The sequence below is a fragment of the Fukomys damarensis genome, unplaced genomic scaffold, assembly GCF_012274545.1.
Source record: "Fukomys damarensis isolate Sample0158 unplaced genomic scaffold, DMR_v1.0_HiC HiC_scaffold_39, whole genome shotgun sequence".
Taxonomy (NCBI): Eukaryota; Metazoa; Chordata; class Mammalia; order Rodentia; family Bathyergidae; genus Fukomys; species Fukomys damarensis.
Window position 1 is genome coordinate 23,398,087 of NW_022900951.1, and position 12,919 is coordinate 23,411,005.

Here is a 12,919-nt window from a genome sequence, read left to right on the forward strand (position 1 = left end):
AAAGACTCCTAGAACTAATGAATTCACCAAAGTGGCAAGATACAAAATTAACACACTAAAATCAATGGCATTCCTGTACACCAATAATTATCCCACCAAGAAAAAAATTTGAAAGACAGTACCATTTACAATAGCTTCAAGAAAATTTAAATATATAAGAATTAACCAATCAAGGAAATGAAAGAACTCTATAATGAAAACTACAGAACTCTGAGAATGGAAATCAAAGAAGACATCAGAAAATGGAAAGATATCCTCTGTTCGTGGATAGGCAAAAACTATATTATGAAAATGGCTAATAATATTATGGAGAGGTAAGTTAGGTAGAAATATTACAGACAGCAAGACAGGGCTCAGGCTTTGAGAGAGGCAATGCAAAAGGTGAAGATACATTACAACTGTGGCCAGAGGCTCATTAGTCGGAGTCCAGGGATCAAGATAAAGATGAAATGAACAGGCCTACATACTTTCCCAAGGTATAAGTGGTAACATTTGCTCTAATGAAGTTTAGATAGACATTAGTCACCTGGGTGGATGACCAAACCCTCAGACCTATCATCCTTCTGAGAAGTTCTTTGTTCTTTCCATGTACATTTGCTACATGACTTGCTCCTCCATTGGATCACTATTCCCTAAGTGGCTATACTTGTAACCTTATTGATCACACCTTTAACACACGTAGTACTCATATGGTTGTACTTTATGAAACTTCCCCTGAAGAGTGGGGTCCTTAACCACTCACTTGGGACTCCTCCTTCCTCTCAGGAGCTAATATTTCTTCTCTCAATAAATATTTCTTACTCTTAACTTTGGCTGTTCCTAGAATTAATTCTTTGATTAGAGAGCACAAACTTGGCCTATCAGACATTTAACAGGTTAGGAGTTATAATATTTCCCTTATATCATCTGAAGGTCCAATAGCATTTCTACATAACTGCTAAAGCTGATATATGGGACAAGGATTTAGCTAAGTGGTTCTGCTGCCTGTCTCATAAGTGCAAGGACCTAAGTTCGATCCCCAGTACCAACCAAACAAACAAACAAAACAAAACCAAAACCAAAACAAAACTTATATATACATTTAATGCAATCTCAATCAAAATACCAACAGCATACTTCACAGAACTAGGAAAAAATACCATGAACTTCATACAGAACCAGAAGAGATCCAGAATTGCAAAAGTAATCCCGGTATCAAGAGCAAAGCAAGAGGCACTACAATCTCAGACTTCAATTTATATTACAAAGCTACAACAATAAAAACAGAATTGTACAATCACAGAGACAGAACTATGAGTCAAATAGAACAAAATCAAGGATGTGGAATCATGCCCAGGCATCGTGAGCAAACCGATTCTTAACAAAGAGAACAAAAATGGTGCTGGGAAAACTGGTGATAAATATCTAGAAGATCCATCTAGACCTATATTACTCACCATGCACTAAAATAAACTCAAATGAATCAAACATCTCAACATTAAAAACAAAAATACTTGATCCGCTGGAAGAGAAAATAACACTTATCTTGAAGACTTGTGCATAAGCAAGGACATTCTAAACAGAATACCAATTTCACAAGAAATAAAATCAAGAACCAACCTATGGGATGGTATTAAATTAAAATGCTTCTGCAGAGCAAAGAAAACAACCAACAGAGTGAGGAGATAACCTCCAGAATCAGAAAAAAAAATGTTTACCAGCTGTTCCTCAAACAGAGGATCTATAGCTATAATATATAAAGAGCTCAAAAAACTAGACACCCGCAAAATGAAAGACTCCATCAAAAAATGAGCAACTAAAAAGAATAGATATCTATCTGATAAAGAAGTAAAAACAGCTGATAAACATGAAAAAACAATCAACATTTCTGGTTATTAGAGAAATGCAAATTAAAACAACACTGAGATTCAATTTTACTGCAGAAATATGACTGAAAATAAATTAAATGTTTACAAATCTTGTCTGGGTGTTGGCTGGGATCTTTCTAAATTGCTGTTGGGAATGTAAGATGCTTCGACCACTATGGAAATCAGAATGGAGATTTCTCAAAAAACTAAAAATAGAAGTTCCATTTGACCTAGCCATTCCCCTTCTAGTTATCTTTCCAAAATAGTTAAAGATATAATATTACAGTGATAAAGGCATACCCATGTTCATAGGAGCACAATTCATAAAAACTAAATCTTGGAAGTGGTCTATATGTCCATCAACAGATGAATGATTAAAATGTGGTATTTATACACAATGGAATACTTCTCTGCCATAAAAAAATGGTAAATTTGAGTAATTTGTAGAGGAATAGATGCCGTAATATTAAGTGAAATACATCAGACATGCAAGCTGTCTCTTATATGAGAAACCCCAAATATAAAATAAATGAAATAGAAAAAAGATAAATGATAGGAAACAGAGACATAGACCTTTTGCAAATTGGAAAGGGACCAACTGATGAGGGAAGGGAGAGTGATGGAAAGGGAAGAGGAATTATAAAAAATCAAGATGTGTTAATATACATATACCAATTCCCCAAAATGAGTGCAATCATTATTTACCACAAATACAAACATTTAAAATATTAAAAATATAAATTCATAGCATTCTTGCAACATTTTTTCTCACTACTGCCTACTGTGTTCATTTATTAATAGGGATGATGTTTACTTGCACGTGTTCAGTTTATGCAAAACCATCAAACTATACACTTATAACTTGTTCATATTTGGGTACATGATGCTAGAATAAGTTTATAAGCACATACTTTAACTCTCTAAGCAAGTAACAATCACAGATCTTCATTCTGTGAATTAAAAACAATTGTAGGCAAATCCATCCTGCCATCCACCTCTTTATGATTTTTGCCTGAAAATCTGTGATATATTTAAAAGTTCAAAAATAGTTATAATAACAACTTTTTAAATATAATTTCAAATACCCAAATCATATGAACTATAAATGATATATTCAACTGCAAAAATTAAAATCTGACTATAAAGGAAATTAAAGAATAAGAACATATATTTGAAAGCACCTAAAAAAGGTCACAGAAAATTTAAAACATTGTGAATAAACTTCAAAATATCAATATAGCCAATATTTTTTCCTCATTGAGTTTATTGGTACTTTTTAGGTATATAGTACAGCTACATTCATCATTGGGATCTTGTACCTTTACATGACAGGTCTTGGTTCTCATTTTTTCCCATACCCCTACCTTCCCTTCACTCCCTCCTCCCCTATTTACAAAAACTTTATTTCCATTTTTCAGTTTTCTCATACTTTTTTTCTTTTCCCTTATTTCCTTTTCCCTACCCTTCCCACTTCCCCTACACCTTCAGCCCTTTTTGTCCCATTTCACATTGTCAATTATACCATTAGGATCATATGTACAATTATAATTTTTCACACAGAGAAACTATTCTGTATTTACATGTGTGACTTATTTATATCACTTAAGAGTGTATCCTCAATATGCATCCATTTTCCTAGGAATTACTCTAATTTTTCATTCTTTATGGCTGAGTAGTATTCCATTTTATAGAAAAACTACATCTTCTTTATCCAGTCTCCAACTGATAGGCAAATGGGCTATTTCCAAGTTTTAGCTATTACAAACTGTGCCGCTATAAACATGGGTGTGCATATATCACTGTGGTATGTTTCTTTTAATTATTTTGGAAAGATACTCAACAGAGGAATGGCTGGGTCAAATGGAACCGCTAGTCCTAGTTCTTTGAGGTATCTCCACATTGATTTTCATAGTGGATGCACCAGTCTGCACTCCCACCAAGAAAGGAGAAGGGTTCCTTTCTCCCCACAGCCCCGCCAACATGTATTATTGTTTGATTTCTTGATATCAGCCATTCTTTGTGAGGTGAGGTGGAATCTCAGTGTTGTTTTCATCTGCATCTCTCGAATGACAAGTGATGTGGAGGATTTTTTCATATATTTACTTGGTGCTTTTACTTCTTTGTCTGGGAAATGCCTGTTTATTTCAGATGCCCATTTTTGAATTGGGTCTTTATAATTGGGGGAGCTGATTTTTTTGAGTTCTTTATATATTCTACATAATAATCCTATGTCCGAGAAGCAGTTGGTAAAAAGTATTTCCCACACTGTAGGTTGTCTCTAAGTTCTGTTGATGGTTTCTTTTGTAGTCCAGAAGCTTTTTAATAAGATGAGATCCAAGATATTGATTCTTTGTGCTTATTCCTGTGCCACTGAGGATTTGTTCATAAAGTCTTTTCCTATGCCAATGTCTTCAAGAGCTCTGCCTAATTTATCTTCCAGCAAATTTAGTGTCTTTTTTTAATATTTAGATTTTTATGCACTTGGATTTCAGTTTTGTGCATGGTGAAAGATTCTAGTTTTGATCTTTGTGCTATCATCATTCCTCTTCAATATAGTTGTGGAAACATTAGCCACAGCAATTAGACAAGAGAATGAAATTAAAGCAATAGAGATAGGAGAGGAAGAAGTTAAACTGTCATTATTTGCTGATGATACGATACTCTACATTGAAGACCCAAAAAACTCCACCAAAAGACTTCTAGACTTAATTGACACTTTCAGCAGAGTAGCTGGATACAAGGTCAACACTCAAAAATCAATAGCTTTCTTGCATACAAATAACAGACTCACTGAGAGAGAAATGAGGGAAACAATTCCCTGCACAATAGCATTTAAAAAATGAAGTATCTAGGAATCAATCTAATGAAAGAAGCAAAAAACCTGTACATTGAAAACTACAGCACTCTGAAAAAAAGAGATCGAAGAGGATATAAGAAAATGGAAAGTTACCCGCTGCTCCTGGGTCGGAGGAATCAACATAGTGAAAATGGCCATACTTCCAAAACTGCTATACAGATTCAATGCAATGCCAATAGAAATTCCAACAGTATATTTCACAGAACTAGAACAAATAATCCAAAAATTCATTTGGAACCAAAAGAGAGCTAGAATAGCAAAAGCAATACTAGGCAACAGACATGTGGCAGCAGGTATAACAATTCCTAATTTAAAACTATACTACAAAGCCACTGTGATAAAAACAGCATGGTACTGGAAAAGAAACAGGCCTGAGGATCAGTGGAATATATTGGAAGATACAGAAACAACTCCAGATGTACTCAGCTACCTCATCTTTGACAAAGGAGCTAACCATCCTCAGTGGAGGAAAGATAGCCTTGTTAATAAATAGTGATAGCCAGTCTTTTAATGAGAAAATCTACATGTGTTTTATTTTTGCATGAATTTGTTATTTTTAAAATAAATATGAGAATAATAATTATCTGAGTAGCATATGATTAATATTACATTAAATAAAGTAGTTACATATATTCATAAATCAAAAAAATTCAATACTTCCTCAAATATACTGTATTCTCATTTTTAACACCAAATGACTTCTATTGCACTAACAAGATTAATTTCACTAACAAGATGTCATTTTCATTCACCAATTCCCATCATTTAAACTAGCTAAATTATGCCATTCTGGGTGTCTATATGTTATAATATTCATACTGTTTGTTGCCTTCTTTCTTTGTGTGTACCCTTGAAATCATATATATTTTACTAAAACTACTATTTCTTATAGTCAACATATAAGCAAGTCTATTTGTTCTATAAAATATATTTCGAATTGGTTACATCAATTATTCTCATCACAAGCTATGAAATTTTTTTTAAATGATGTTCACTCTTGGAAGACTGTCCTTTCAATAGATTTTGTGTTATAAATGTGCCAAACTCAACTGAAAAAAATAATATTTTTTAAAAGTTAGTAACACAGAGGGATAGTGAGATTTAATATCCTAGAGTCTCTTCCAATCTTACGAGTTTTCTTTTTTGCTACTGTCCCTGACTAAAGTACTGATACTTCTATGATTGCCATATTTTATTTTCAGTACTGGAAATCGAACTCAGGACCATGCATTTACCAGGCAGGTGTGGTGACGCTGAGATAAATTTTTGGTAACTGCTTTATTTATTTATTTATTCCATCATTCAAATACTAAGTGTTGGGCTCTCACTGTCTGCATCTATATTATCTTAATCCCTTTGCTTTCTAGAATGTTTTCTCAATTCATTTTCTTACTTCCGTTTTGATTTTGACTGCTATCTTCCATGAACAGATAACAGGTAAGTATCCAAACCAGTGTTTGTGCCCTTTTCATTATATCACTTGAGACATAACTCCATATGCACTAGTTATGTTCACCATTGTATTCCTTGAGACATAATTACCCATATACTAATTATTTCTTGTGAACAAGAAATTATTGCCACTCTAATCTCTCAACAATTTAAAAACTTACCCTGGAAATGGTATAAGGAATAAAACCACATAGGTCATGAGTCTAAACTGGAATTAACACATCAAATGGAGCATGAAAACTATAAGAGAATAAGCATTAGAAATAGATAGCAGGGGCTGGGGATTTAGCTCAGTGGTTCCACCACCTGCCCTGAGTTCGATCCCCAGTACCAAAAACAACGACAACAAAGAAAGAGCGTGTCTACAACATTTTCCTTACAGAGCTGTATCTTCTGGTATAGTTCTTTTCTTACTCACTAATGTCACCACAACACTCAACTGACAGTAGGAAGTTATAAATGACAGAGTAATATGGCAATGAACAACGTTTTATCAAGTTTTTGACCAAAACGTACATATGTAAATGACTGTATTCTAACCTTCTCCTCAATGATCTGCAGTAAAGCACTTCATTTGCTGAGTGAGAGGTAGGCCTTCAGTTTTTGTTTTTCAGTTGACTAAGCATCTAAATATGTTTTTTGAAAGCCCAAAAAGGAATGTAATGTGAATTAAATATCACTATTTAATAACTTAATACATACTCAACTACGAAGCCTATGCAAAGATAAAAGTTATGGCTTGAAATATTCCAGAAGTTCTAAATAAACTTAAGGGACTCACATTCCTAACTCATTCTAAGAGGATTCTATTTAGCAAACATTTATGATATCCTTATTATGTACAATGTTTTTATTTTTATACTCATGAATGTTTAGAGGCAGAGCTCATATGTTTTGGAATATTTTACAGGCAGTTTTAATACGACTATATTTGGTTTTCAAACACAGCTTCAACACATTTTGATAAGTGATATAATAACCAGAAGATTTGCATTAGTTTTGTATCTGTGATCTGAGTTGATTTGAAGACTAGAGATATTGCAAAGAATATAAAGGCAAATAAGGTACAGCTCTTACACCAAGGAACAGAATGCAAAGAAGCATGTTCATTTGCCTTTTCCATGAAGTACCTCTTCAAATTAATTTTTTCTTCTAAGTCAATGCTGCAGTACTTTCAACACATTCATAATTTTGGAACCTTTAGTTAGAAATGAAAACCAGCTGCCCTATCACACTGACACCATTCAATTAATGTATTATTTAAACAATCTTTAATTAGCAAATGAATATCGTGTAAGTCCACATCATATCACATATTCTGGCATTTCCAAATTTTTAATTCTTAATCAGTAAGTTGTTAATTTATCTCCAAACTACAAGCTGTTAAGAAGTGTACCTACTTAGAGGATAAAAGGGCAGATTAACTATTAATGTAAAGCGGCTGCAATAGTTGACACCCTACTTAGTATGACCATTATGTACTACAACCTACAAAATTATTCTTCATGCTCTCAGAGCAGAGCTAAAGCACCATATGGCCGTGCTTGTTTTTTCATCAAATAATTTTTACATAAACAGCTGGTGAATTGTTTTTATTGAAACAGTGCACATATTTTTTGAGACAGTTGGGAAGGATTGATGCAGCTCCAGTCACTGCCTGTTTTTATGTCAGTGTTAAGGAGAAATTTGAATTCATATTTTTAAATGTGAATTTTTATATTATTGACTTCATGATCAGTTTTCAAGAAAGATTTTTTTCATTTAGTGCAATAATTACTATCATGTCTATAAATCTATAGTGAGAAATAAATTACTCATAAGGAACCTTCAATTTAACATGGTATATTCAGTGTATTTTTATAGTCTCATGAAATTTTAGAGGCAGAGCTGATATGTTTTGGGACTATTTTACAAGTAGTTTTAATATGACTATATCTGGTTTTGAAACACAGCTTTAACACATTCTGATAAGTGACATAATAACCAGAAGATTTTTATTAGTTTTGTTTGTATCTGTAATCTGAGTTGATATGAAGACTACTTGCTCAAAAAAATACACTCCTATCCTCCTAGACAAGAATTTCATCTGTTAAAGTCACTAGTGGATTAGACAATACAAGTGCAAGCATTTTCTATATAATTCTAAGGTAATCACCATCACTCACCAGGGTTTTTTTGTAAGAAGATTATTATAGTACTAGAATGTTAAACAGTAAACCTTTGAGTCTTTAAATTTAATTTTATATTTAATGCTTCAAAAGTTTTCCTGTAACAAAGATATTCCCATTGGAACACTGGTAAGGATTTATGTATTAGTATATCTCATTGACTCATTTTTCCTGGGATATTATCGGCTGTAAAATGTGTCAGTGGAGAAGAGAATGAATGATTATATTTGTGCCAATAAACAGCTTAGGACCTTGTACAAGTGTTATATGTCCATTAGATAGAAAATAAAACTTTTTTTAAAAAAGGAAAAGCAAAAACTTAGGACCTTGAGATCAGAAAAGAGCATCTACCTGCCACATATAAATGATGTGTGTAAAATGTAAGAGGAAGATTTTTTCCAAACCTATGGCTTTTATTGTATTCACCTGTCTTTTATATCTTCAATTAGTTCCATTTAGGGGTATGTAGATATATTTTTCACAAAATACTTTATTTTTAGATACAAAACAGAAAAAGAAGATTCTTTATTTCATTTTGTTATGCTTTATTATTGAAGAAGCTAATCTGAAATAGGCTTTACAATGATGGGTAAATTTTTAAGTACCTTGTCACCTAAACATATAATACTTGAGCTGAGCATCATGCTACATGCCTGTAATCCCAGCACTTGAGAAGCTGAGGCAGGAGGATCACTGTGAGTTTGAGGCTACCCTGGGCTACATAGTGAATCCAAGGCCAGCTTGAACTACACAGTGAGACCCTGTTTCAAGAAAAAAAAAATACTTGAAAAGTTTGTTCATGTAGGCTTTAACTGATGTTCTATTTATTTTCTTGGATATAGAGTTGCCCCTCCAGTTGCAACTGACCTGACATGCGAACAACTTGAGTTATGACCAAAATTTTAGTTTCAACTTACAAACAAAGTCTTGAGTCATGTTATGAATGCTGGCTGCTTGTGCTTCCAGAAGGTCTCAGATATAGATTTAATCCTTAAAGAGTTCTGGAAAGGACATTACAACATCCTTTCTTGTGTGGGGTTAATTGAGAAATCCTGTCAATGTTCCTCTAAGGACACTGACATCTGCCTGTATACAGGAGAGAGACTTTGAAAGTTGTGTAGAGAATCCTTAGTCTTCAGTTAGTTGACCAACATGAGTTGCAACCAGCCCTTGGGAATGAATTGAGTTCATAAGTCAAGGTCCGCTGTATCATATTTGTACGAATGTTAAGAAAATGGATTAAATGAGACAATCAGCTTTGTAAGGCTGGCCCTCCTAATTAAATCCATTTATATCAGTTCATCAAAAGTTTAGGTTTAAGTAGAATAAAATCAACTCTACATATGAGCTTAATGATTTAATAGAACATGTAACTGTTAGGGACAATTTTCCATTGGTTATGTCGTGTTTCGGTATCTTTTGCAAGTGAGATTGGTTGCCATTTTTTCCAGACAGTTTTTTCCAAGGAAGTTTTTGAGTGAAGCCTCAAAAGATAAATATAACATCTTCAGAGCAGCAGGAAGGTATGCTTACTGCCTATTATACAAAATTCAGGTTTCCTAAGCTCAAGGTTCCTCTCTTACAATGTGGCCCACCACATGGGCTGGCATCGTTCCACTCTTTTCACATCACCCTGTGGGAACGGGGGCTTGGGGAATCAGTGTAGGAAAATGCTGGAATTCTGGATACTACCGTTGCTATGAGGAATAAAACAACTTTGTTACTTACCCTAGAGCTTTATGGCTTCGTGAATGTGAGACAGGCTAATTTTGTAGCTTGCTAGAAGGGTAAAACTTGAAACTGCAGTTCTTGTTAGCAACTGCCCATCTCTGTTGTTTTCCTAATAAAAAAAAAAAAGTAATAGCTTTTAGAAGGTATAGTATTTACTTTTCATTTCTCTTTTATTTTGTTTTCTGTCAGCCTATGTTTGCCATATATAATAATTCCATTAATCTCGGGGAAGTGGTACATATGTATATCACAACTTAATCACTTTTACTTCCAATTCCCTCACTGCTTCCCCTTCTTGCCCATGTCCAAATCGCCATCCCATTTCCTCTGTTTCTTATCATCTGTCTTTTATTTTTCTCTTTAAAGGATTTATATTTGGGGTTTCTCATATAAGGCAAACTATGTAATATTTAGCCTTATGTGTTTCATTTACCTCAAGTAGCATCATGGTCTCAAGATTCATCCATTTTCCTACAAATGATTCAAATTATACCTTATTTATGGTTGAATAGCATGCCATTGTGTGTATAAACCACATTTTCTCGATGTGTTCATCTGGTGATGGGCCAATAAGCCACTTCCAGGATTTAGCTACTGTGATTCGTGTTGTTAGAAAAGTGGATAGAAGTAGAATCTTATTTTATTTTATAATAACATTTAATATCACCAGTTTGAATGTCTTCAAATAAATTAAATTACTTTGAAATACACTACTAAAATGCGCATTATGAGGATAAGAAGTAAAGCAAGAAATATACTTTTGATACATTATTTATCAAAATTATTTTACTAACATTTCACCCATTTGTAGTGGTACATTTTAACAAAATGTAAAACTCACTAAGGCTAAGTAATGATGATAAAAATAAAATTACTAATGGTGAAATATAATTTTTATTTGTTTACGTTCTTTTTTATTTTAAATAATGTGTCAAAACTGTCAAAATATTACATATAAATATAATTTATGCCATATTACATATAATATATAAAATACAAGTATAATTTATAACACCATGTGTCAACATAATGTATGTTAAATTATAAATAATATGCAGTATAAACAATTTATATTTGATATATAAACATAAAATTAGAGTAATAAGCCATATTACTCTGAGCTCCTATGTTAATTACTTATACGAATTTACTTCTATTTTTTTCCTTTTTCACTACTGTAGATTGAACCTAGAGCCTCACACTTGCTGGAAAAGCACTCTATCCCTGAGCTAGGCCCCTGCCTTCCTCTTTTTTCTGTTTATACAGCGTGAATAATTAGGGAAGAAAGGAAACAAATGTATTATATTCATAATTCACATAAGATATTCATATTATATATGTATTTTTAATTGCATGGGGGAAGCATACATATTTACTGAATATTTGCATGACTTTCTGCAAAAGGTTCATGTCCTACTGTCTTTCCCATAATTTTTTAAAAATTTGATATACTGTGTAATTTCAAACGTATTCCTGCAGGGTAGAGAACATGCACTTTTACATCCCTAAGTGATACTACAAATAGTGACATTAAATTCTGCATCCACATGGGCAGCAGTGTTACTGGTCGCACACTGTAGCAATCTATGCTAATTCAATGCTTGCTAGGACAGAATCTTCTTTCTGTAGTTCATCAGCATCACTATTAATTTTCTGAGTCCAGAATTGAACAGCACGCTGACACTAGTGCGACTACGGTTCTGAGAAATGTAAGTTATTTCTAGCACCAAAGAAAAAGACTAACCTAAACAATAGATACATGTTTACGTAAATGTTTACACAGTTGCACTGGATGTCTTTATTAGAATCTTGGAAGAGAGAATTAGTGTGTATATTTCATTCTTTAAGAAACTTTTGAAGCAAAATAAACTACTAACAACAGTAAATATCCTAGAAACACAGTGCTGGCACCATTGTGTGATTAAATCTGGACCCTAAAACCCAGAGGAAAGTACACATTAGAAAATAGACTTTGGGACATTTATCACAGTGCTATTAGGGTGGGTAGCGTTTGAACTCTGCTTCCTCTTCTACTTTTCTTTCTCTCGGACATAGAAACTCCTGAAAAAGGCAATGGTAAATTTGTGTCTTATATCTAGGCAGCCTACCTAAAAGGATTGATAAGTAAAATAGTAAAAGAAAACTGCTGATAATTGGCATAATATTATGGAAATCTTTATTTTCTATTTAAAACTAATTTCATATGTCCAAAATCTCAACTCATCACAAGTGTAATCATTGCTGATAAATATGAAAACCAGATCAGTAATTAGTTAAGGCTTAAACATTAGGGGAGAGCCAGACATGGCAGCATATACGTGTAATCCCAGAAATCCTGGAGGCTGAGGCAGGACGACCTGTCTGGGCAATTTAGCGCCTCAGTGTGATGATATTGCTTAGTGCAAAGGCACTGAGTTCAATCCCCAATACTAAAATAAACAACCCAAAATAATGAGACAGAGATTAAGGATCTGATAAATATTAGGGCATGAGACATGATAGTGACCATAAAGTCATTGATTGTATAGATATTTTAGAGATAGAAGTATCAGTGCAGGAATAGGATGCTTGTTGCATGGATTACTTGACAAAATGATCTCAATTCTTAATTGTTGGTTTGTGATTATAAAATAAAGGTGAATATTAAACTACAATTGATATGAGAATAAGCACATTTAAATCCTTTTCTAAAGCACGGTGATCAGTGTACAAGCCAATCTCAAAGAGGAATAGCCTCTTTGGAGCACAGTCCTACCTATCTGTGAAATGAACAGTCAAAAACCAAAAAACTAAGTCTTCTAATTAATCTCTAGGTAGAGTACAAGTTTCTCACATACCGCGTCACACTCTCTTCTTTTGGGCTT